The sequence below is a fragment of the Camelus ferus genome, chromosome 29 (genome assembly GCF_009834535.1).
Source record: "Camelus ferus isolate YT-003-E chromosome 29, BCGSAC_Cfer_1.0, whole genome shotgun sequence".
Classification (NCBI taxonomy): Eukaryota; Metazoa; Chordata; class Mammalia; order Artiodactyla; family Camelidae; genus Camelus; species Camelus ferus.
In genome coordinates, this window is record NC_045724.1 from 17,601,568 (window position 1) to 17,625,954 (window position 24,387).

Below are 24,387 nucleotides of genomic sequence, written 5' to 3' on the forward strand. Positions count from 1 at the left end.
AGAAAAGGGAAGGCATTTGCCAAGGCAGGAGAGGCAGCAGTAGCTTTGGGCCCAAGGTGCCCAAAGGGGCCCCCCTCCCCCATCCATGCCCTAAGGCTGAACCCAAACCCTGTCTGTCCCCAGAGCCCTCCCCCCACAGTCATAATCAATCCCTGAGAGGAAGAGGACTGCCCCCTCCCACCCCACATAACTGTCCCCCTCTCTTTAGAAAGCCCTTTGGCAGCCCCAGGTTCTCACCAGTCCTCTGGATCCTTACCACTGCCCTTTCCTTCCTTATCCAGATGAAAAAGGGAGGTTCAGAGAAGCTAAGTGACCTGCCCAAGGTCACCCAGCAGGAGGTACAAGGCCAGGGTGTGAAGGGCAGGATCTGCTGAAGAACAGTCTCAAAGACTGGACTCTCCTAGCAGCATTCATCTCGGCCTTGCGCCATTCTTACCACTTTCCACTTCCTATTTGAGTTAATGTTTGCTGAACAGCACCAGATGAATATGTAGGGAAAGAAGGAATGAAGAAAAGAAAGGGAGGAGAGGTTGAAAGGAGGTGAGATGGGGAGGGGAGGTGAGCAGGGAGGCCTCTGGTTGCACTGAGGATGGGAGTGGAGAAGGGTGGACCCTACCTGTGTGGCTACTCAGTCTGGCTAAGAGGCACCATATCTGGTCAGATCACCATCACCAGGCCCTGACCCCACAAGCCCCAGCTACAGGCCCCTGTCCAGCCAGACAAGAAGGTAAAGTGGAGAAGGGGCAGCCGGGAGCACAGGGTTACCTAGAGCCTGGAGGAGACACTCATGGAAGTTGAGGGCACAGTCTGAGGCTGACTCCCTAGAGCTGAAGGGAGTGAGGATGTGTGAGTGGATCCAAGGTGCCTGCTGAGGGGTGGGGGCTGGACGTGGGCCGCCAGTGCAGCCTGGGAGGGAGCAGCCCCTTAGCACTGATGACAGCTAGTGATCCCACTGCCAGCCCTGGGCAGAGATGCACTCTGCAGGCGGCCTCATGCTACTTCCTGGGCCACTGATTTTTGTGTTGTGCCTCAGTTTGATGAGTGGTGGACTGGGAAGCCCAATAAAGTACGATCTTAATTGCTTTAAAACTGGGTAATTCAAAAGCAGCTTACACACAAGAAATTGATAATGCTGGTTGCCTTTGTGGAGAGCCCCAGTGTCGGTCAGGCGTGGTAAAGAGATCTCACCATGTGTCTTTTGTACCTTTCCAATTTTATGCCATTGGCATGGATTACTCATTTTATAAAATTTAATGAAACTAAAAATAAGATAAAAGCAGGTACCAGTTTTCTGCCTGCAGAAGTAGAGGCAAAGTTCTTTTGAGGTGAGACTCTCATTTTGGAAAAGTCCATTTTAACAGGTCTTTGAACTTAAGTAGAGGCAAAGCCAAAATCCTGTCCCAGGAAGGAAAATCTGGGGGCATTGAGAAGCAAAACTGCCCCACAAGTGGAATTTAACAGTCTGGTTTCTCTGTGAGAAAAATGACAACTCTCCGGAAATTATTACTGTAGTCAGAGACTGATGAGTAGGGCAGTAACTGTTTTGGGTCCCCTCCCTCCCTGGGGGTGGGGGTGGGGAGGAGTGTCAGGAGGAGCTGCCCTGCAGATGGTGGAGTCCTAGGGGATTCCCAGATACCCTTGGGGCAAGCAAGTGGACTTGTGCTAACCCCATGGGCCTTGAGCATTTGAGGGGACAAGGGACCCCTGAAGGCTGCAGACCCCACAGACCTATGGGAGTCTGGCCCCTGGCTGTTGAGAGCAAGGCTGCGTGTCACATGCTGGTAATCACTAAGGCCAGGCCTCTTGTGGAGGCCCTTTGTTTCCTGGCTCTTCCACAAACAGGCACTGCAGGGCCAGGGTTGGGGGCTGGCACTCAGGCAGAGAAGGGACCTGCGCCCCAAAGCCTGGGGAGGGCCTCTCTGCCTTCAAAAGTGTCCCTGGAAAGATGATGACTCATGGCCCAAGGGAAATCAGAGCTTTTCTCACCCCAGAGGTTATTCGCCCTGTAATGCACGGGCCGGTGATGGCAGAATGAATCAGAAATGCAAGCCTGAGAATAGCCAGCCTGCTCGGCTCAGTGTCAGAGGGCAGGCTAACTCCTCCCTCCTTATGTCTGTCTCTCTCTTGGCAGAAAAAAGACTTGAGTTTCAGTTCCTCCCTTTTCCAGCCAAGGGAGTTCCGATGAGCCAGAAAAACCTCTCTAAGCCTCAGTGTCCTCATCTGTTAAATGGGGGTAACAGTGCCTCCCTTGCTAGGCCGTGCGAGGGTGAGAGGGCGCCCCTGAGCGCAGGGCCAGCCACTGGCCCCTCCTTCAGCTGGAAGGGCACTGTGAGTGGCAGCAGCAGCCTGGCATCTGCACCCTCACGCAGACTGGGCTGAGGAAGCTGGCACTTGCTTCTTGCTTGACTCATACTCCTTTTCTAGGTCTGACCCACCAAAACGAGGACAGGCAAACTCTGAGTCCTGGTGCTCCTTTCAGAGGGAACAGTCTTCCCCCAAATAGCCACGTCAGCAGGGTGTGCTCAGCAAGGAACCTGGGCACTTTCTATTACCTCCTAAATAGATCCATAATCTCCAATAAGTTTTCAGGAGTGACCCACACTCTGAGATGCAAATTCTCCTGGCATTCCCTGTCTACACCGTACCATTTGGTATAGGTTCAGTGCATCCCACCTGCAATGATTCTCTGGTGACTTTATTTGAGGCTGGATGGTGGAGTGGCTAAGAGCATCTGGAGTTGGACAGCCAAGGGATTGAATTCTGGCTGTGTGACCTTGGACGAGTCACCTAACCTCTCTGGACCTCAGTGACAGCATCTGTAAAATGGGGGCTACCTCCTGCAGTCAGATTGACACAAATAAATCACTCAGCCTGAGGATGCCTAGTACTTAAAGAGCTCTCCGATATTCAACTGTACCTTCTAGGATAGGCAGAGGCTGCCGGGGATCTGACACAGTTGTGGGCACACAGCTCAACCGGGCTTTACTTTTAAAAAGCAATTGCAATAGAGTATCAGGCACCATTCTTAAAGGAAAAACAGTTCTAAAAACTCATACAGCTGTCCCCTTCCCACCCAGAATTCCAATCACAGATCTGGCATGGAGGCCCTTTTGGAAGCTCAGTATGCCCATCATCACTTGCAGAAGCTCCTGCCTCATCTGGGTTTCTAAGTGGGGGCACCAGGCAGGGAGAGGAGCAGTGGGATGGTAAGAGACAGAGGTTGGGGAGGTGACCTGGCCCTGCTGCCTGGAGTGTGAGGGTCACCTTGCAGGACTTTGAGCATGAGGAGAACCACAGAGGACAGGCTGGCAGGTGGGCAGCAGACAGCAAGACTCAGTGATGTCATGTTTTCCCAAAATGACTCAACGGCTTGCCTTTGGGCTGTGAATGGTGAGCTGTGTGCTGTGGCCTCAGGGCCTCCCCATCCATCCTCTTGCCTTCCAGGCTTGCCTGTATCCCTCCTTCCCCTTGTCACCTCCTATTCTCCCTGTCCAGGGACCCATGGCTACAGGATCCATGCTCTGCCCCTGGATGTGACCCCAGCCCAGGGGATGTCCCCATGCTGCCTCTGTCACATCTCTCCAATCTCCATGTTGAAGAAAGACCTAAGTGCCAGACAGACCTGTGTTTTATTACTGCCTCTGCCTCCTCCTGGCTGAGTGACCTTGGGCAGGTAACTCTGCCTCTCTAAGCTTCAGTTTCCTCATCTATAAAATGGAGACATTGCTAACAACCTTGCTAGGTTGTACAGGCCTTAGTGAGAATGTCTGTAAAGAACTTGGCACACAGCAGGTGTTTAGCAAATGGAAAGTATGATATCAAAGGACCTCTATGATCTGACCTCAATTTACTTTCTTAGCTGCTTAAAAAAAAAAAGGATAATATTTCACTCTTTTTGATGTTCACTGTGTGCCAGGCACTGCTCTAAACAATTGTATAGAAACACATTTTCTTATATCACCCCCATGTGGTGGGTACTGTTAGTATCTCCATTTTATAGATGAGACAGCTGTGGCACAGAGAGGTTAAGCAACTTGGCCATGGTCACACAGCCAGTAAATGGGAAGCAAGATTCCCCATGCAGGCAGCCTAGCTCTAGAGCTTGCATATATAACCACAACTCCATCTGCCTTACCTTTTTCTCTGTCTTCTTTGTGCATCCTACAAACTGCAGTTCAGTCCAACTGGACTCCTCACCATCTTCCGCATTCAGTCTGAACTTTCTCATCCCCATGCTTTTGCCCAGGTTTCCTTCTTGCACTGGAATGCCTGCCTCTTCCATGAAGCCTCCCCCAAGTCCTCTCTCACATCCACCTTTGTGGGCACATCACAGTTGGACTCGAAGACGGTTATTTGGTCCAAGTGTCCTCTCCTCTTTTAGCCTGGAGGTGTCTTCTGATACCCCCAGCCCACCTGGTATAGTGTCAGGCATAAGCAGGCACCTGGACAGGTGATGCCCTGGCTGGAGCACCTAATGTATGCTCCCCGGGTGGCGTGGAGGAGAACCTAGTACTTAGGGCCCCACTACTTCTACAAGGACAGTTTGAGGGCTATAGCTGGAACCATCCTCAGGAGGGGAAGGGACTCAGGCATGGGGGCCTTCCATTGCTTGGATGTTGGGGGCTGAAGCTTGGAGAGGTTGAATGGATGTCCGTCCACAAAGGGGACAGGACTGAGAGCCATTTGCTGAGTAGCGAGGCACATAGTACAATCATCCACCAGCCCACCTAATTTAAAAGGGCCTCTCCGAGGGTTTCAGGCCTATCCACAGGGTGGTGACTACAAGAGGCCATCTGCCCAGGGTCCCACTCTACCAGTGGTCCACATCAGCTCCCCCCTCCCACTCACCACAACTGCCACCACCTCTACCCAGACACAGATCACTCCCTAACAGGAGCACCCTATCCTGGGAGGTTGAGCACTGTCCCACCCCTGCTCCTTCTTGGGGCCCAATGCCACACTCACCACTCATGGTTCTGCAATCAGGCATGGGCACTCACTGCACATTTGCAGCTGTGCTAAGCACTTGGAGACACAAGGAGAACAAGGCATGTTCTGTCCTGCTTGCAGACTTCACTACCCAGTAGAGATGACAGACCATGAAGGCAGCCAGGACAACACAGGGGGGCAATGTGTGAGGATGGGGACATCTGTAGGGAAGGCCACTGACCGAAGCTTCTAGAAGCAGACATTCAAGCTGAGGCCTGAAGATGAAGGGAGCTGGCCACAAGAAAAGGAAGGAGAGAGTATTCTTGGCAGCTGGAAAGGCTGCAGAGAAAAGGACATGTGCATCTGGAAAGAGGACAGTTTGTAACCTGGAACACTGAGTACAGGGGCTGGTGAAAGAGGCTGGGGTATAGCACTCCCTGGGGGATCACAGGGACCAAGGAAGCCATTCAGCGTCCTCAGCAGCTCAGCGCTTACTCTAGGGTGGGGTTTCTGTCTTACTGGAATGGCTTTCTGGCAGACAGGGTCCCTGATCTGTCAGTTCCTCCTTGTTAATAATTTAAATCCCTTCTGTTGCCATCTATGTCACTTCCTGAGACCAGTCATTGCCCAGGGAAGCAGCAGTCAGCAGATGGCTGGCCTTGCAAAAGAGGCTGTTGTACGTCGTGATGCCCTGCCCAGGCATCCCTGAGGGAAGGCCAAGGCTCAGACTTTACTTGCAGAGCTTGCCGGCCTCCCCAGACCTTCCCAGCCAGACACGAGCGATTTACCCCAGCCGCAGTTATGAAATGACTGTCCTAGGGTGCCAGTCCGCCTCTCGGGCTGTGGACGCAGCAGGATGGACACACGCAGGGTCAGGAGTGCTCACCGTGGAGCCGGGCTGCAGGGCTTAGACCCAGCGCTGCACTCACCAGCAGTGGGGTGCTGGGAACTTATTCCTCCTGTCTCGTTCTGTTTGCCTATCTGTCCAGCGGTGATTGCAGTGGTACCTACCTCCTGAGCTTTCTATGAGAACTCGGTGACTGCGGGCCCAGAAGGTGCTCAGCCTAGGGCTGTGCATGCTGGCTGTTAGCACTAATATTTCCAGTGTCCTTGTCCTGAGGCACCTGCACCAGATGCAAAAGGAGGAAGAAAACTGAAAGAAAAATAGCATCTCTCAGAATAAGAGGAAGACAGGGTGCCTGACCTCTGTGGCCAGGGGTTTTGGTTCTTCACTCTGTAAGGACTTCCGTTTCTGACTCACAAGTTCTAGGTTTGCAGATCGGGCCTCTTCAGGCATGTCTGTCCTCACTCTGCAGAGACAGGCCCCAGGCCTTCTCCAGAGGAGAGCCAGGGGCCTGTAGCCCCACCCGTGTGCCCAGAGTTGTGAAATTCTTTGCTGGGAAATCAGTGCAGTCTCAGGCAGGGGGGTGGCCCAGTTTGTTTTCAGAATATTTCCTCAGATAGTGCTGCTTTGGCTCAGACATGCTAGCACTTTCCAGAATCCTGCAGATGGTGAAGCAGCTGGAGAGGAGGAGAGAGGAGGGAAGTGGGGAAGAAAGTGGGAGAGGCCCTGGGCCAAGTCTCAGGTAGCTGCATAGGCCCGCACGGGCATCGATGGCATGTGTGGACAGGCGTGCACAGGATAGGAAGTGGGTCTGCCCATCGAGGGGGGCTTTCAGCTGTCTAGACTATGGAGCCTTCTTATGAACCAGAACTTTCCTTGGAAGCCTAATATGTAGAACAGATAACTGGGAGAGAGGCCTGCAACCCCCTCCCACCAGGCCTCTAAGGGGCCTCGGCTGAACTCTGGCGCTCCCTGGAACCTAGTTTGAAAACTGCTGCTGGTAAAGGAATCACACCCTTTGGAGATTTAGTGCCCACACTGTTTTAAAATAATGAGCTTCCTTAGAAAAGATGAAATGATCTTTATAATAAATTCTAATTCAAGTCTGGTACAGTGAATGCCACACATCCTGAGAATCAGGGCTCAGAAAGTACAAAGGGATTGATTCCATTTGCTGACAAGTTTGTGAGCACCTCTCTGGGAAGTCTTGTGCACTTGGGCCTGAATCTGTGGGGCAGACAGTGTGTGGTAAACAATAGTTAAAAATGCATACCGAGCTATGTACAGGCATATTTCCAAACTCCTCACAGATACTAATTCACTTATAGCTCTGTTACCTATGGCCCATTACCATCGCCTTCTTAGTGATTAGGCAGCTAGGGCCCAGAAAGGTTAAGTAACTTGCCCAAGGTCACACAGGTACTAAGCAGAATATATGCTGTTAACCATTGCATAATTTGCCTTTTGGAATGAGTGCATCCTTGTGTTTGTGTATCTGTGTTTGTGTGTCTATACACTTGTACCTACAAATGTTTCAATGTATAACATGTGTGGCTATTTACTGAAATAAATAGGGGGGCCTATCTGAGTGTGTGTGTGTGTGTGTGTGTGTATTTCCACCCATGATGATGTGTGATAATCTGTGAGTACGTGGGTGTGCAGCCTCTCTCCCATGAAGGCTGCAAGCTTTGGGGCTCACCCCTCAACTTCCCTCTCTGCAGCCTGGCAGCAGCAGGGCAGAGGGGCTCCTGCCCAGAGCCCCATGGCAGTCCCCGCTCCCCAGATCCCAGGGGTTTCAGTTTACTGACTGAGCTCAGCATAGCCACATGTGATGGGAAGGCCCCCTGGGGCTGAGGTGTGGCCCTCAGGTGCCAACCCCATTTGGGAACTGCCCCCTACTCTAGCACCCTGGTTCTCCCCTTCTCACTGGGTGCTGGGTTTTAGAGCGGGCCCACCGAATAAAATGAAGTTACTAAGTTATCATGAGTTTACTTCCTACCTCACAGACACAGTAACTTCTATCAGTGCTTGAGCTTCTTGAAAACATTGGTGTAAACTCAAACCATCAGCACGCTAAGCGGATAGGGCCCAAGCTGATAGGACTCCAGTCAAAGGCAAAGAACCTTGACATTCTTGTTAGTCCGGGAAGCCCTACCGTGTAAATGAGGTTTTAAGGGTTTCTTCACATGTGAACCCACCTTGGAGGGTTGGGACAGGCTTTGATCCATCTACTCTAAACTGATGTTTAAAATGCAAAGCTTCCCTGGATGCTGCAAAACTGGAAGAAGCCCCATCATTCTCCATTATCAAAGTCAAACCCACTAACAGAAAGACCACTCTGCCCCGCTCAGCAGGGCCGAGGCTGGGAGACTTACTCAGATGGAGCAGGGCTGGGCTCCCACCCCTGGTGGGCTTTTCTCCCACATGCTCCTCTTGTCTCCAGCCTCCAGTGTGCCAGCTTCCCAGTGTCCCGCAGCACAAGGACAGGCCATCCGTGGGTGTGTTCCCTGACTTTTGAGGCTCCCAAAGTCAAGGAGGCTGGACTGGGAGGAGGCGGGGAGGAGGCAGGAAGGAGGGACCTGGTAAAGGCAGCCAGTGGGCCAGGTGTAAGCACGGAGGCCAAAAGAGCTGCCCTGGCTGGGCTGGCTGTTTACTTGAGGCATTCAGGAGAGGTTGAGCTAGGAACTGGCTTATTTCTTTTCCACACTTTCCCTCCAAATCCTTTTCAGAGAGGCCTCTGGAATCCCAGTGATAAATTTCCCAGAGGCCAGAAAAACCCATGGTTCCTCAGCACACAGCCATTTTTGTGAGGCTGGGGGTAGGACATGGGGGGAGGGGAGAGGCATTGAGAGGGAGGGATGGGCGGGTGGAGATGTGAAGTTACTAGTGGTCAGGGGCTCTCATGGCCTGCCTGCCTCTCCTCCTGAGCTTGCAGAGGCAGGGATGTGCTGGGTATGCCTGAGCAACCAGTCAAATTTGGGTTGATGAAGACGAAGGCTGAGACCTTCAAGCACAGAGCAAACTGTCCAGCCACCCCAAACCCAGATGTGGAATTGATATGTTCAAGGCAGGACAAGCAGAACCATCTATTTAAGCATCAGAGAAAAGGTGATAAGTATTTCTGTTTAAGGAATGAAAAGGAGAGCTATTTTCTTTTCCTCCTGTGTGACTTCATGAAGGGCAAAGGCCTCTCTGTTTCCTCTCAGCTAAGATTCCCTTGGGTTCCCTGCTTTACTATTTCCCAGCAGAGGCGCTCACAGCCCCCTCCCTGGGCTTCGCCTGTCATCTGACAATGTTCCCAAGTACCTCCATGTGTTAGAGGCTAGGATGGAGCCAGAGTCACAAAGATGAATAGCCCCCGTGTCTCAAATGGGGCAGCCTTTCCCCACACCCAGTCTCCCAACTTCCATCCTGGACAGTAAGTCCACTCTGCAATGAATTGGGGAGAGGGCTCCAATATCTTTGCAGCTCAGCACTGTGAAGCCTCTTGGAACTCACTCAGGTGGGCTTGCTATGGAAGGTGGGTAGGGGCCACCTGGGCAGTGCTCATCCTCTGCTCCTTGTTAAAGTCGCCAGCTTTCCCCGTACTACAGACACCTATATCAGAGGCTCCTGGGGCAGAGAGGGGGGTAGGCAGAGCAGTGAGGACCCTGTCCTAACAGAGGTGACCCCTTTCAGCCCTGGAGTGGGGGGAGATAGCATACCAACCAGACAGAAAACACAGCTCTCCATAAGTGCCTGCAGAAAGTCCTGAAGGCAGCATAGCCTGTACTTACTCCTTAGCTTCGTGACCTTGGGCAGTCACCGAACCTCTCTGAGCCTCATTTCCTCATCTGTAAAGGAGGAACGAGAACGACTGTCCCTCTGTGGGGTCTGTGTGAGGAAGCATAAGCTGGGGATTAGGTGAGCCGTGTGGTTATCACTCCCTCTGGCTGCCCGGGCTCTGCCCCATCCATCTCTCCTGAAGACCAGACACTGCCATGGAGTCCAGCTTTCCAGGGCACGTGGTGAGGGTGGGCGGGGGGGGGGGCATGACATGACATGCCCTTTTATATTCACCAGGTAAGCAATGGCAGGAAGTGGCAGGTGAGGGCTGATTTCCCTGTGTAATAATTTCTACCCTGGCAAGGGCCAAAATGGGAAAGGAATAGAGTAATCCATTTGAGGATGTTTACCTAGCAATTTCTCCCAAATGGAAACTTGTGACTTGTATGGTCATGAGTGGTAGCTTTGTCCCCACTTCTCAGATAAGCAGTGAATTATCTCTCACTGAATTACTGCAGTATTTCCCTGTAGGCACTCCCAAATCCCCATAGTTTCCTGACTCCAAATCCACATGGAAGGGTCTAGCCTGGTGCCACTCAGCCTTTGATTTCCATGACCCATGGTGTAACCTAGGCTGGGCAGAGTGTGTGTAAAAAGAGGACTGCAGTCAGGGGCCCCAGGGCCCAGTAAGTGCATCAGTGTTGCTTCCTTGTTGCTATGGAGAGCCAGTTAGGGACCTTAGAGACAGCCGGGCATGGTGAAGACAGCATGGATTCGAGTCACACTGTCTAGGTTCAGATCTTGGCTTTGTCTCTCACTAGCTGTGTGACCTCCAAAAAGTTACTTAACTTTTCTGACCCTTAGTTTCCTAATCTGTAAAATGGTGATAAAATGCTAATAACTTCATAGGGAATGGAGAGCTCTTGATTCACAGAAGACATAATTAATGTGGAAAGGTGATATTGGGAAGGGACTGGCTGAAATTGGGGGTGGCCAAGCCCAGATCACCCCCTCTCTCTCATCTGGGGCCACAATTCTGAGTGCTGCCCACATACCTTGCTAATTTCAGCATTAAGACCACTTAGAAGCTTGACATGCACACCAAACCCAGTCACAAAGGGGCAGGGGTGGGGAATGACACACTTCTTTGTGATTACATGGGCAGGCCACTCCCACATCCTTGCATGTTCCCAATCCCACGCCAGTAGGGAATCATTCCCAAGATTGCTTGCAATCCCAGTTCCAGGAACATGAGATGTTTCCACTCCTCTGGGAAGCTCATGCCAGCTGGCACAAGAGGAACCCACCCAATGCTCAGTATAGGGACTGTAACTGCCCCTCCACCTGCTCCACCACAGAGCCAAGCACTGCTGGAGGACACAGATCTTAGACCCTTCATGAGACCCATCTGCAGCCAGGCCATAGGAGCCAGGAAGAAACACCCCGAGCTTAGCCAGAGGCAGAAATGGAGACCTCCCTGCTGTCCTTCTTAGGGAGCAGAGGCCAGTGATGGGACTCAAGTCCCCAGTGCCAGCCCACAGGGCACAGTGGAACATGCTGCTTGAGCCAAACAGATCAGGCAGGGCTCCCTCCTCTGCAGAAAGACCAATTCCAACCCAGCTGAGACGGCCTGGCTTGGCTCACAGAGTGACCTTAACAAATATAAATTACTGGTGTCATTATATATCAAACAACTATTTACTGACTACCCACTATGTGTTACGCACTGTTCTAGATCCAGGACAACCCTTGAAACATCCAGGAGCCCCAAGACACCAGGGCATCCAAAAACAGACACAACTTCAGGTGCAATGAAAATAAATAAGGCTTCAAGACCACCCTGCTTTCTTCAGGACCTTGGAGTCCTAAACACCCCCCACCACGTTTTACATATACACACCCAGGGCTGGAATCTCCTCGGCTGGCTGGCTGGCTGGCCCGTCTCCTGGAAGTCCCTCTGAGGAAGCACATCCGCTAGGGGGAAGGGTCTGTGCTTCCCTCGCAGGCCCTGTCACTGCTACCGCCCAGCTGTCCAGCGCAGCAACGCCTGCCAGCCTTTCCTACTCTGCTCACAGACCCTAACGCGCCGGGGCTGAATTTATGAATCACTCCCTCCTCTCTCCCGGCCTTGCCTCCGGAAGGGCTGCGCACACCCAGACACATCAGTCAGACACCAAGTTTCCACACCAAACTCGCTCCTGATGAACCCTGAGAGCCAACTGCAATGTCTGATTTCCCTTCCCCAGTTCTCGGCCTCGAGGTCCCGGCCACGACATTTCAAAGACAAGACAGCCACTCCCCTGCCCGTCTCGCTTTGGGGGCTCCTCACTAGGGGGGCTGCAGGGGCAGCAGACAAAGACAGTGAATTTATGTGAGGGCAGGAAGACATGCTTGGTCCAAAGACCCAAACGCCCGCACTCCCGGAATTGTACATTTCGGTCTGCGGCGTGTGCCTGCTTGGCGTGGCGGGCGCGCGTAGTGTCTGTGGCTCGAGGGGTGATGAACTGTGCGTACCTGGCAGTTGTGAATCTGGGTGCAGTGGGACTGGTGGCGTAGATGCCTGCATGGAGAGTTCCCGAGTCGGAAACTCCCTCTCCCACCCTTCGTTTCGTCCCCTCTTCCTCCAAAGTTTGGCGCGCGCGCCCGATCAGAGATTGGGGGGGGGGCGCACTGCTGGGCTGCCTCCCCGGGGCCCGGAGGCGGTTCCGGGATGCTGGCGCCCTACTTACCCCGCCAGCGAGCCTCCTCCAGCGGGGGCGGATCCGACTCTCCGAGGCTGGGGTCTGGCGCCGGCAGCATCCGCCCGCAACTTTGCCTTTCTCTCGGCAGAACGCGGCAGAATCGTCTCCCGGGCGCCAGCTCCCTGGCCGTGCCGGTTCTGCGCGCCCCGCGAGGGCGGCGGCGGAGAGGGAAGGAGGCGCGGGCCCGGCCGGTTCGCACACCGGGCGGGAAGCGGCCCCAGGCGGGCGCCGTGCTGCGCAGCGACCGAGCGGTCCTGCCTGGCGCCCTCCCTGTTCGGCCGGAGTCAGCAAGCGGCCGGCAGCGGCGGCGGCGGATTCCTGAACCTCGTCCAAGGCGCCCAGGGAGCCTTCCTCCTCTTTTTCTTCCTCACCCCACCGAGCTCCCACCCAGCTCCCACCCCTGCGCCCCCGGCAACTTGGGGACTGTTGGCGAAGTTGGCGCAGCTTGGGCTGCGCGCCGGGCCTCTGGGTAGAAGCGGGGAGGAAAGGGAGGAGCTGAGGTGGAGGGGGCCGCCCTCGCCGGAGTCCCTGGGGAGCCGTGCTCTCCAGGACCCCTCTGTGGGCCTTTGTTCCCTGTGCTGCACCTCAGCCCGCCTCTCCCCAGGGCTACTTGGGGCCTTTGGGATTCCTAGCCCCTTTCAGAGATGCTGGGGAGAGCTCCCGTTCCTGGATTGGTGGTGGTGTTGAAGAGGGGTGGTTTGGAGGAGAGGCGGCCTGGAGATCCTCGTGGCTTCACCGTGCCAGAACCCCCCAAGCCCTTCTGGCCTCCCATCCTATTGAAACCAAGTCTTTTTAAAACCAGAGTTTCCTTGCCGAGTTTATGATTAATGCGTCTATCCAAGACTTTATTACATTTCTTGTCCGCTGGCTTCAATCCTGTGCTAGCTGAACACTTAACAACCAGAGTCAGATGAAATTGCTGTTACCCATAACATTGTTAATGTACTAAAATATCTATTAGAGATACCATCATTAATGTACAAGCTCAGGTTGTTTCTCCAGTGCAAGATAAGTTAAAAGGACCCCCCACCACCCTGCAATGGACCTTTTAGCCAGAAACTAAACCAGAGACATCCTGACTCCTAAAACCCCAATTAAGAAATGTCATGGAAATGTCACAAGATGATGATTAATCCCAGCCTCTTTGTAATTCCTCTTTATAAAAATCCCTCACTCAAAAACCAAGTGGAGTGGATCTGAGGCTTGTCTCCCACTTCCTTGCTGGCCTCCCTGCAGTAAACCCTGGACTTTCCTTCACCTCAACCTGGTGTCAGTAGATTGGCTTTGCTGCTCTGCTCATTGGGCAAGGGGATACACGTTAAGTTTGGTAACAATTTTGGCTGCCAAGTAGGGACCACCAAGTAAATCTGTTTGGTAAAAGGGAAGGAAAGTGGCATGAAATTCTTTATATATAGGCTTTTATGCTGTTGTATCAAAGTGAGGCTTTTGGAACTGGTTTGGCTTTGAGCCTTTGGAACTGGTTTGGCTTTGTGTGTGTGTGTGTGTGTGTGTGTGAGACACAGACAGTTAGACAGACAGACACACTGTGTGACCACAATATTCTTTAGACTCTAGAGAAAGATGCCCAAGATGAGGTTCATGTGACAATCCAGAACTGGTTTTGCCAGCTTGATAAAACATCTTTTCAGAATTCTGACTCTAACGGAGCAAGTTCTTCTAGGAGGAACTTGCTTTTCTCTCCCTGTGCCTTGAGATGTGAATGTTCTACTAGGGCTCTCAGGAATTTCTACCTTATCTGGACCATCTCCAGTTCCTGAGACTAAGAGGAAAAATGAGGGGTGTGGCGTGGGTTAAACTTAATTTGTTCCGACTGTTAGTTATAAACTAGTGAGTTTTGTATTGTAATACTTGATTCATGAGTAGGTTTTAGTGTGAAGCTATGAGATCTCTAGTTGTGTCTGTCTATATGTCTGTATGTACCTTGTAGGTATGATATGTCTCTACCTCCAGACCTAATTAACAAAGTTAATTTGTAAATGAACTCTATTTAAGTGGCTTAAAGGGAATTAAACACTTACATAAATTGTCAGAAATATAAAAGAAACTAAACCAAAGAAATTTCAGGTTTACGTGAACTGGGAAATATTCAGTATTAAGTTAATTTTTGACATTTAAGTTAAATTTTGTGGTTTAGTTAATACAGATATGTCTTTGGAGCCATCCACATTAAGTATAATATTTTTATTGTACCCAGGTTTACTGGAAGTCAAATAAGATCTTGTATCAGTTGCAAGATTTGTTAGCAAGAGAAAAAACTTAGTATGATGAAAATTTTTGTAAGTAAATTAAATGTAAATGAAATAAGAGATTTAAAAAAATAGAACTCTTTAGGAATAGTTATGTTTTAAGACTATCTACTTAAAAATAGTTTCTTCAGATATTTCTTCTTAGTTTCTTCTTTAGAGTTCTTAAAGTTTAACGATAGAACTTCATTGAATGTTTTTCAAGTTTGCCAATCTGAGTGCTAATGTAAAAGGTAGTTCTTAATAATTTGCTTCTTAGTTTTCACTAGAAATTAAGGTTTTTAAGAGTCAAGAATTCTAATATATGTGACTAAAACTAAAATTTAATAAGAAAAACAGCTTTACATTCAAGGAAAAAGAAGGTATAAGAAATGAAACTGCATTTTCTTAAGGGAAAGAAACTAATTTGGTACTAACGCTGGTTATTTCTAAATGGGAAAGAAAATAAAGGGCAAATTAATATGGATATAGAAAGTTGTGGAAAATTTATGAGAAGGAAAAAAGTCTATAGAAAGAAATTCTATGTGTGATCAGGATCAACTAAGAATGAATTTAATTGAGTACATGAATTTAATTGAGTACATGAATTTTAATATTAAAGGTAAAATGGTACAAAACCTGAATTTGGCTTCTCTATTAAGAGAATAGGTTTTTTTTTTTTTTGAATATTGAGCTGCTTTTGATAACAGATTGTAAGTCTCTTTACAAGCTTTTAAAATCTTGTATTGTCACTTTGGTTAAGTGAGTAAATATTGTTTCACAGTGACTTATAATCCTGTTTGACCAAGTGTGATTCCTTCTGCATGTGGGTGCCCAGCTGGGCGGAGCTGGCTTTAGGGTACAAGGCTAGTGTGGTAAAGGGCTTGGAGTTGGAACACAAACAAAAAGCCAAACCCTTATCATCTGCACTTGGCCTTCCTCTGTTATTCTCAACAGATGTAGATAAGAAACCCAGAGATTGAGAATGACCCAGGCCTTCCCAGGAGCAGGTCCTCATAGGTGGAAGTCAGAGGTCCCTGTTCATTATCTGGGTCTAGACCATCCAAAGCTTCAACCAGCTGCCAGCTGGAGTGGGTCTGGGCAAAGTATCCAGACTGTGAGATAAAACTTTGGTGTCTCTTTTAGCAGAAAAACCTGACTGGTTGGTTCCTTTCTGTTATTAACAGTGACCTGTAATACTCACACCATACACAAAAATAAACTCAAAGTGGCTTAAAGACTTAAACATAAGAAAAGACACTATAAACCTCCTAGAAGAAAGCATAGGCAAAACATTCTCTGACATAAATCTTAGCAATGTTCTCTTAGGGCAGTCTACCCAGGCAATAGAAATAAAAGCAAAAATAAACAAATGGGACCTAATTAAATCTATAAGCTTTTGCACAGTAAAGGAAATCATAAACAAAACGACGACAGCCTATGGAATGGGAGAAAATATTTGCAAATGATGCGACTGACAAGAGCTTAATTTCCAGAGTATACAAACAGCTTATGCAACTTAATAACAAAAAACCAAACAGCCCAATCCAAAAATGGGCAGAAGACCTAAACAATCAATTCTCCAGTGAAGACATACAAATGGCCAATAGACAAATGAAAGAATGCTCAATATCGATAATTATTAGAGAAATGCAAATCAAAACTACAATGAGGTATCACCTCACACCAGTCTGAATGGCCATGATTCAAAAGTCCACGAACAATAAATGCTGGCGAGGGTGTGGGAAAAAGGGAACCCTCTTACACTGTTGGTGGGAATGTAATTTGGTGCAGCCACTATGGAAAACAGTATGGAGATTCCTTAAAAAAACAAAAAATAAATTGACCATATGATCCAGCAATTCCATTTCTGGGCATATATCCAGAGAGAACTCTAATTCGAAAAGATACAGACACCCCAATGTTCACAGCAGCACTATATACAATAGCCAAGACATGGACACAACCTAAATGTCCATTGACAGATGACTAGATAAAGAAGTTGTGGTATATTTATACAGTGGAATACTACCCAGCCATAAAAAAGAATAAAATAATGCCATTTGCAGCAACATGGATGGACCTTGAGATCATCATTTTAAGTGAAGTAAGCCAGAAAGACAAAGAAAAATACCATATGATATCACTTACATGTGGAATCTTAAAAAAAAAAAAAAGAACTTATTTACATAACAGAAACAGACTCACAGACATAGAAAACAAATTTATGGTTACCAGGGGGGAAAGGGGTTGGGAAAGGATAAATTGGGAGTTTGAGATTTGCAGATATGAACTACTATATATAAAATAAATAAACAAGTTTATAATGTATAGTACAGGAAACTATATTCAATATCTTATAGTTACCTATAATGAAAAAGAATATAAAAATGAATGTATATATGTACATGTATGACTGAAATATTATGCTGTACACCAGAAATTGACACAACATTATAAACTGACTATACTTCAACCGAAAAAACAAACAAACAAAAAGACAGTGACCTGCAATAGGGGACTAGAGATTTGGTGAGAATTCAGACTCCACCTCACCTCCTGGGTAAGCTCCTGGAACCCCTCTCTGCATCTCCAGTTGTGCTGGTTGCTCTCACTTCACATCACAGGGCCCAGGCCTCTGCCCTGGAGTCAGTCTGCAGGCTCTTCAGCTGATTTTTGGAGAGGGTATCTTGGCACGTGGGTTTCTCCAGACCCCATCCCCTCTTCTCAAAAGGGAGAGCCTCCATTTCAGCCTCACAAATCTGTCCAGAAGCTACATTTAACTGCCCCTGCTGGTTTTGTAAGGGAAGCCTTCCTGCGGGACATATGGGGTCTAGGATTTTATTGCCAGAACCTTGTGATGCCCCTTGGGGGATACAGGGTGGAAACTTGGAACTATGTCATCACCAGATTATGGAGAATGGGACTCTGTGCTACTGATACCGGTAGAAGGTGGGGAGGGTGTGCCCGAGTGGTCATTGCTACCTTCTTGTGTTCATCCAGCTCTTGCTGAGCACATACTGGATGCAGAGGCCCATTGAGGTGAGCAAACCTAGTCTCACCTTCTGACTAGAGGAGACAGACCTACATCTAAACAAGTACTCGTGAATCAGTGTGCTTTGTGAGGTGAGGCTGTGGCTGTGGTGGGAGTAGGTGTATTCAGAACAAGACCACAGGCTTGCACAACTCCAGGGGGCACAAGGTACATGGAATGTGATGTGACTGTTGGCCCCTGAAACTGCAGCAGCCTTATTCCTGGAGCTAAAGACCCCAGGCCTGGGCTTAAGAGATGAGCAGGAGTTCTGCAGGTAGAAAAGTAGGTAGCAGTGGGACAGAGCTTTCTAGGTGAAGGCACCAGCAATTGAAAGAAACAGAGGTGTGAATGGGTGTTCACTCTCCAAGCATGACAGCCACTACTTGGGCTTTCAGTGAGGGTATCTTGGATGCAAATAAGAGGCAGAGAGTAAAGGTCTGATTCAGGACATAGGGAATTTTCATCCTAAAAGAGTTTCCAGGCTCATCTTCTTCCCACAATTGCTCTGCCAAGAGAATTGGTCTCAGGTTTTTTTGTTTGTTTGTTCATTTGTTTGTTTTAAATGCTGTTTGAAAAATTGAAAGAACTTCCTAGGCCAGAGGCAGAATTCCAGGGTGTTGAAGAATGTGGGAGCCTGAGCACTATTTTAACCAAGCAATCAAAGTGATGAAATAAAAATTTACATTTTATGGCAGACAAGAGAAATTTACGCATAAAACTTTTCCTCTGCCCTTGGGCTCTAGCATGCATTGTTCATCTGCATTAGTGTTAACCACATCTCCCCAATGGGAGAAATATCTGCTCAACCAGAAAGATCATTTTTTCTTCTTCTGACACCGGGCAGGTGACTCCTTGGAAGATATTATTCCTTTCTCAATCTTGTAAGGGGTCACAGTGACCCACCATTCACCTTGTATGTGCAGATTCTTTGGTGAACTTTATGTACAACGCCAATATATCATTTCCCTTGAAGATAGTGATTGGTGCAGAACAGACTGGGTCAGATGACCTGGGGAGATACCGGCCGCACCTAATGGAAATTCTTTGCTTAAATACTTACTTATGACCCTATTAGTGTTACTGGCCATATTGCACTTATATTCTTCCTGTTTTACAAGATTATTGTTTCTTGCATTACTAAATGTATGAGTGAGCCTATGATAGAAGTAATGATGACTAGGTGACTTGAAAGGACTGACCAAATATAGAGCCTTAGAATATCAATGATTGTAATAGTGTAACTCTTAGAACAAGAGGGAACCATTTCCTGGACCATAACAGACTAGTAAGACAGGCGGCCCAAGGGCTTTTGGCTACTGTTAACAGGGCCTAGTCCAGCACATTGAGTGGCCTATCAACAAAATCCTTGCCTGACCTGGGAATGAGCATTCCTGGTGCCATGGGACAAGTTGGTCATGAAATGCCTCCCAAACTTTGATCAAAATTAAGACCAAAACAAAAGGGATTGTAATATAAAGAATGTTGCCCACCGTCCAGTCCTGCAAGAATTAAATCATCCATCACCGCAGTCACTGCCTGACAGTACACCTTGAAAGGAGTTGAGGGTGAAGATCAGGATGAGGCACTTTGTGCTCTGGGAAACCTGACAGAACTGGCCCTCAGGTAGTTAGATATTTTCAGGAAAAAATTTTATGAACCCAGCATCTACCCATACTTAGAAAAGCAATAAAACTATTAACTAAGATATCTGTTCCTCCAAATAATAGTAACCTTCTACCACCAAGATGTGTACCTGGTTATATGTACTCTTTCATCAAACTCACATAGATACTGACCTCTCCCCTTACTTCCTCAGAGCAGTCCTTAGAGCTCTCTGAGGGACTGTCTCGTGGGTTTTAATCCTCAAGTGGACCTGAATAAAATTTTCCATTTCTTTCTTAGGTTGGCTATTGATTAATTTTTTTGTCGACACTGGCACGAGTTGAGGTCACTGATAAAGGGACATACCGACAGCATGTGCCTCCTGATGTGATGTGTTGAGAAGGACACGATGTATGAAGTATTTCTGCCAAAAAACACATCACCTGAGTCTAAGCATGAGGAAACATTAAGCGAACCCAAACTGAGGGTCATTTATTAAACTGTTGGCCTGTAGTGTTTAAAATGTCAATGACGTGAAAGACAAAAAGTGTAGGAAACCATTCCAGGTTGGAAGAAGATTAATGAGGCTTGAGGACTATGGCAGGCAGGCTTCTAAGATGGTCCCCAGTGATGCCCCCCTCTCCTGTGTCATCACGTCTCCTTGAGTGTGCCTGGATCTGTTGACTTCTTTTTTATTTTTAATTGATGTATAGTTTATTGACAATATTATGTTAGTCTCTGATGTACAGAAAAGTGATTCAGTTATGTATATATATTTTTTCAGATTCTTTTCCATTATAGGTTATTATAAGATATTGAATATATTCCCTTATGCTATACAGTAGGTCCTTGTTGCTTATCTATTTTATCTATAGTAATGTGTATCTGTTAATCCCATACTCCTAATTTATCCCTCCCCCTCCTTTCCCCTTTGGTAACCATAAATTTTTCTTTTTTCCTCCCCCTTTTTTTTTAATTGAAGTATAGTTGATTTGTCATGTTGTATTAGTTTCTGGTGTGCAGTGTAGTGATTCAGTTGTATATAAACATATTTTTTTCATTACAGATTACTATAAGCCATTGAATATAGTTCCCTTCATTTATCATACTAAGTGAAATAAGTCGGAGAGAGAAAGACAAATATTATATGATGTCACTTTATGGTTGCTGGCATGTAAGGGAGGAGGGAGGGATAAATTGGGAGTTTGGGATTGGCAGATACAAACTACTGTGTACAAAATAGATAGGCAACAAGGTCCTATTGGGAGTTTGATAATCCCTTGGTCCATCCATGTTGCTACAAATGGCAATATTTCATTCTTTTCTATGGCTCAGTAATATTACATTGTATATATATATGTATATATGTGTATGTGTGTGTATATATATATATACACAATACCACATCTTCTTTATCCATTCATCTGTCGATGAACATTTAGTTGCTTCCATGTTGGTGACTTGCTTCTAATGAATAGAATATAGCAAAGGTGATGAAATACGACTTCTGAGAATCCAGAAGACCGTGATTTAGATTACAGAAGACTGTGACTTCTGTCTTGCTAGCATTCTCTCTCTGGTTCTTCTCAGCTTGCTTGGTCTGATGAAGCAAAATACTATACTGTGAGCTGCCCTATGGAGAGGCTTCTGTTTTAAGAAACTGAGGCCCTCAGATCAACAGTCTGCAGTGACTGAATCCTACCAGCTGTCACTGATTGAAATGAACCTGGAAGCAGATCCTGCCCCAGTTGAATCTTAAGATCAGGGCAGCCCTGGCTGACACCTTGATTGCAGCTTTGAGCCAAATAGGCCAGCTAGGCCACATCCAGATTCTTGACCCATAGAAACTGTGAGATGGTAAAGATTGCTGTTTTAAGCCACTAAGTTTTGGGGTGACTTGTTACGCAGCTCCTTATAAGTAATACAACCAAATGCAATATGTAATCCTGAACTGAATTCTGGAACTGAAAAAAAAGTCACTATGAAAAACATTATTTAGATAATTGACCCAGTACAAGCAGGGGTAGAATGAATCATAATATTGTGTTGATGTTAAATTTCCTGAGTTTGATAACGGTCCTGTTCTGTAACATGATATTTGGTTCATTACAGATACACACAGAAATATTTATAGTCATGACTGCTGCTACTTCCTCTCAAATGGCTGAGAAATAATAAGAAAAATAAATATTATACATATTATATAACATTTTATAGAGAAAGTTTCACTTATTTATTAATTTATCTGTTGTGTAAAAAACCACCTCAAAACTTAATGACTTAAAACAATAAAGATGTATTATTTCTCACAGTCTTGTGGATTGACCACATCCATCTGGAAGGTGCTTCTCTTCCACGTGGCATCAACCAAGGCCACTCACTCTGCGGTGTTCAGCTGGCAGTTGGGCTGGGCTGGGCTGGAAAGTCTAAGGGTTTTCACTTTCATATGCGGCATGGTTTGTTCTTCTCAACGTGGCCTCTCTCTCCCCATCTGGCTGGCTTGGGCTTCCTCACAGCATGGTGGTTTCAGAGTAGGCAGGCCTCTTACATAGTGGCTAGCTTCCAAGACAGAGGAAGTGTAAGCTGCCTATGTTCTTAAGGACAGGGAATTGCTGAGCCATTCTTGGGATCTGCAGCCAATCCTCTTCTGGGCCAAGAAGAGCTAGTTGGCAGTGACTCAGGGAAGAATGCTGGGGGCAAAGGAGGGGGTAAGGGGAAGAACATAAATAGGCTCCCCTGGGAGTTAAAGGGCCAAAAGCCTAGGGTAAGCTCTTCCCTCTCCCCACTGCTCACCCACCTCAACTTCCTCTATCCCCATCATTTTAACCTAACAGCTCACTTACAGATGTCAGGGGGTGGAAAGGCAGGAAGAAAAATAGCACTTACTTGGCACAAAGTGCCAGGAGCTTTACCTACGTTATTTGATTGAATCCTCACAGCAGCCCTACAAAGAAATCATTATTATCTTCTTTGAAAGGGAGAGGTGGCAGAGGTCTTGGGAGGTGCGGTGACTTGAGCTGACTCATACTGCAGAGGTATCGGATCAAAGGACGTGAAGCTTCTGCTGACCTCGCTGGCCAGAAAAATCCCATGCCCAACCTAAAGGTATGAAGGCAGAGAGGCCTATTTTACCCACCACGAAGCCTGGTGATGACATAGACAGTGAATTCTGTGACAAGGGGAGTGAACTGAGGGCAGGGATCCAGTCTGCTGTAGGTGACAAGGCACAGGACTTGTCCTCAGGGGGCTCACCATCTAGTTGGGGGCAGGGAGGGGTGCTGTGTCCAATAAAGACATAATTACAATGCGGTGAGGGAAGTGCAACGAGGGGGCATAGGTGGGAGGCATCGGAGTGTGTGTGCATGTGCATGTGGGTGTGTGTATGTGCATGTGCACGTGCACGAATGCACAACCTGAGAGCATGGAGATGGTGGGTCCAAGCAGCCAATTAGACATCTAGGAGAACCTTCTAGAGAAGGAGGTGCCCAAGGTAAATGCTAAATGATAAAATAAATAGGAGCTCTTGGTTGAACTGGAGAAAAGTGGCAGGGAAGCGAGGAAGGGCATTACAGGCAGTCTCATGACCATGAGACCAGGAGCAGGACAGTATGTTCAGAGAAACGGAGGAGCAGCTTGCTGTCCTCGGAGCCTGCTGGGGAGGGCAGCACCTGTTAGGAGCTGATGACAGGCAGACGTGGCAGAAGCCCAGCCACAGAGGGCCCAGCCATGGAAGGCCTTTGTCATGTGCTGGATGGACATCTTCCCTTTGCCCCTGGAGCACTCCCCACCCCTTCTACTCTGCTGTCTGTCCTGGGTCATGGATCTGTATGGACTGCAGCCAAAGCCTCTCTCACTCTGGGAAGATGGCAAAATGTAGTTTTTGCCTCTCCCCAAGTTCCTTCTGCTATGGACTGTACCCTGTCCTCCCCAAATTCATACGTTGAAAGCCTTAACCCCCAAAGTGAGTGCATTTGGAGATGGGGCCTTGAAGTATGTAAAGTTCAATGAGATCATAAAGGGCCTAATTTGAGCCGACTGGTGTCTTTAGTAGAGGAAGAGACACCAGAGATGTCTCTCCCACTCTCTTTCCATGTGCTCACAGAAGAAAGGTCATCTGATGACACAGTGAGAAGGTGACTGTCTGTAAGCCAGGAAGAAAGGTTTCACCAGAAGCCAACCCTGACAGCACCTTGATCTTGAACCTCTGGCCTCCAAAATTGTGAGAAATAAATTTCTGTTGTTTGGGCCACCCATCCTGTGGTATTTTGTTATGACAGACCTTAGAGACTAATATACCACCCCCACTCCCCAAAAAACCAACTAGGATAAGAAAAAAATCAGAAGATCCACCGACAACATCTACAACAAAACTTGACAAATTAAACCCACAAGCTCAAAATACTGGTGGAGTGGGGACAAACCACAGTTACTAGACCCACGTGATACCAGTATCTGTGTGGGAAAAAGCAGAAGGAAGACACCTGGGCTTCTGATGGTGCTGAGAATAGTTACATCCTTAAATCACCAACTTGTACTCAAAAGTATGACAGCTCAATTCAAAAGCGACTGAAACTAGAAAACACTTCTGCAGAATCCAATTTGCATATGAGTGTCAGGGGACCTCGTATAGTGAGGTCTGATGGTGCTAGAGCCATCTGGGCCCCATAAACTCCTTTTTGCTTCCCGTATACACTTTGTCTGTCTGTCTGTCTGTCTGTCTATGTATGTATGTATGTATGTATGTATGTATGTATGTATGTATCTTTCTATCTATTTTTAAGGAGTTACTGGCCATAGAACCCTGGACCTCCTGCATGCTAAGCACGTGCTCTACCACTGACCTATATACGCTCTCCTCCTGCTCCCATACACACTTGAAACTATAGACTGAAGCTCTCTTTATTGACAGATTCTCACACTGGAACTTGGAGAGCAGAATCCAAACTGATCAGGACAGACACACTAGGGACAAAGAAAGAAAAGCTCCAGACAAAAGTAGGCTTGGAGGATGGTGGATCAAGGGATCTCAGGGAGTACAAAGCTGTGTGTGTGTGTGTGTACATAACATATAACATAACACACACACACACACACACACACATAATCACTGAGGCAGATTTTATTTTCTAAAGATGGCTGCAAAAATTATCTCCTCATCCCACATGCCCTTCTTACAATGTAGCCTTGTCATTTGACCCTTTAAATGTTGGGCCTGTGTAGCTGGCTGGA

The 24,387-nt window shown here is 47.7% G+C and overlaps 1 protein-coding gene across 3 annotated transcripts in view; it reads right to left on the minus strand.

Annotated features, from left to right (window-relative positions):
• CHST3 (carbohydrate sulfotransferase 3) overlaps window positions 1-12,863 on the minus strand; it is a 34,694-nt gene extending 21,831 nt beyond the window's left edge. The window contains exon 1 of one of the 3 annotated variants that reach the window (XM_032470256.1): window positions 12,268-12,863. The gene's annotated coding sequence lies outside the window, so the exon portion shown is untranslated. Of the gene's footprint in view, window positions 1-11,438; window positions 12,022-12,052; window positions 12,198-12,267 lie in introns of those variants that run through there. The other 2 variants (XM_032470258.1, XM_032470257.1) reach the window with 2 other exon arrangements.
• Window positions 12,864-24,387: the final 11,524 nt, after the last annotated feature.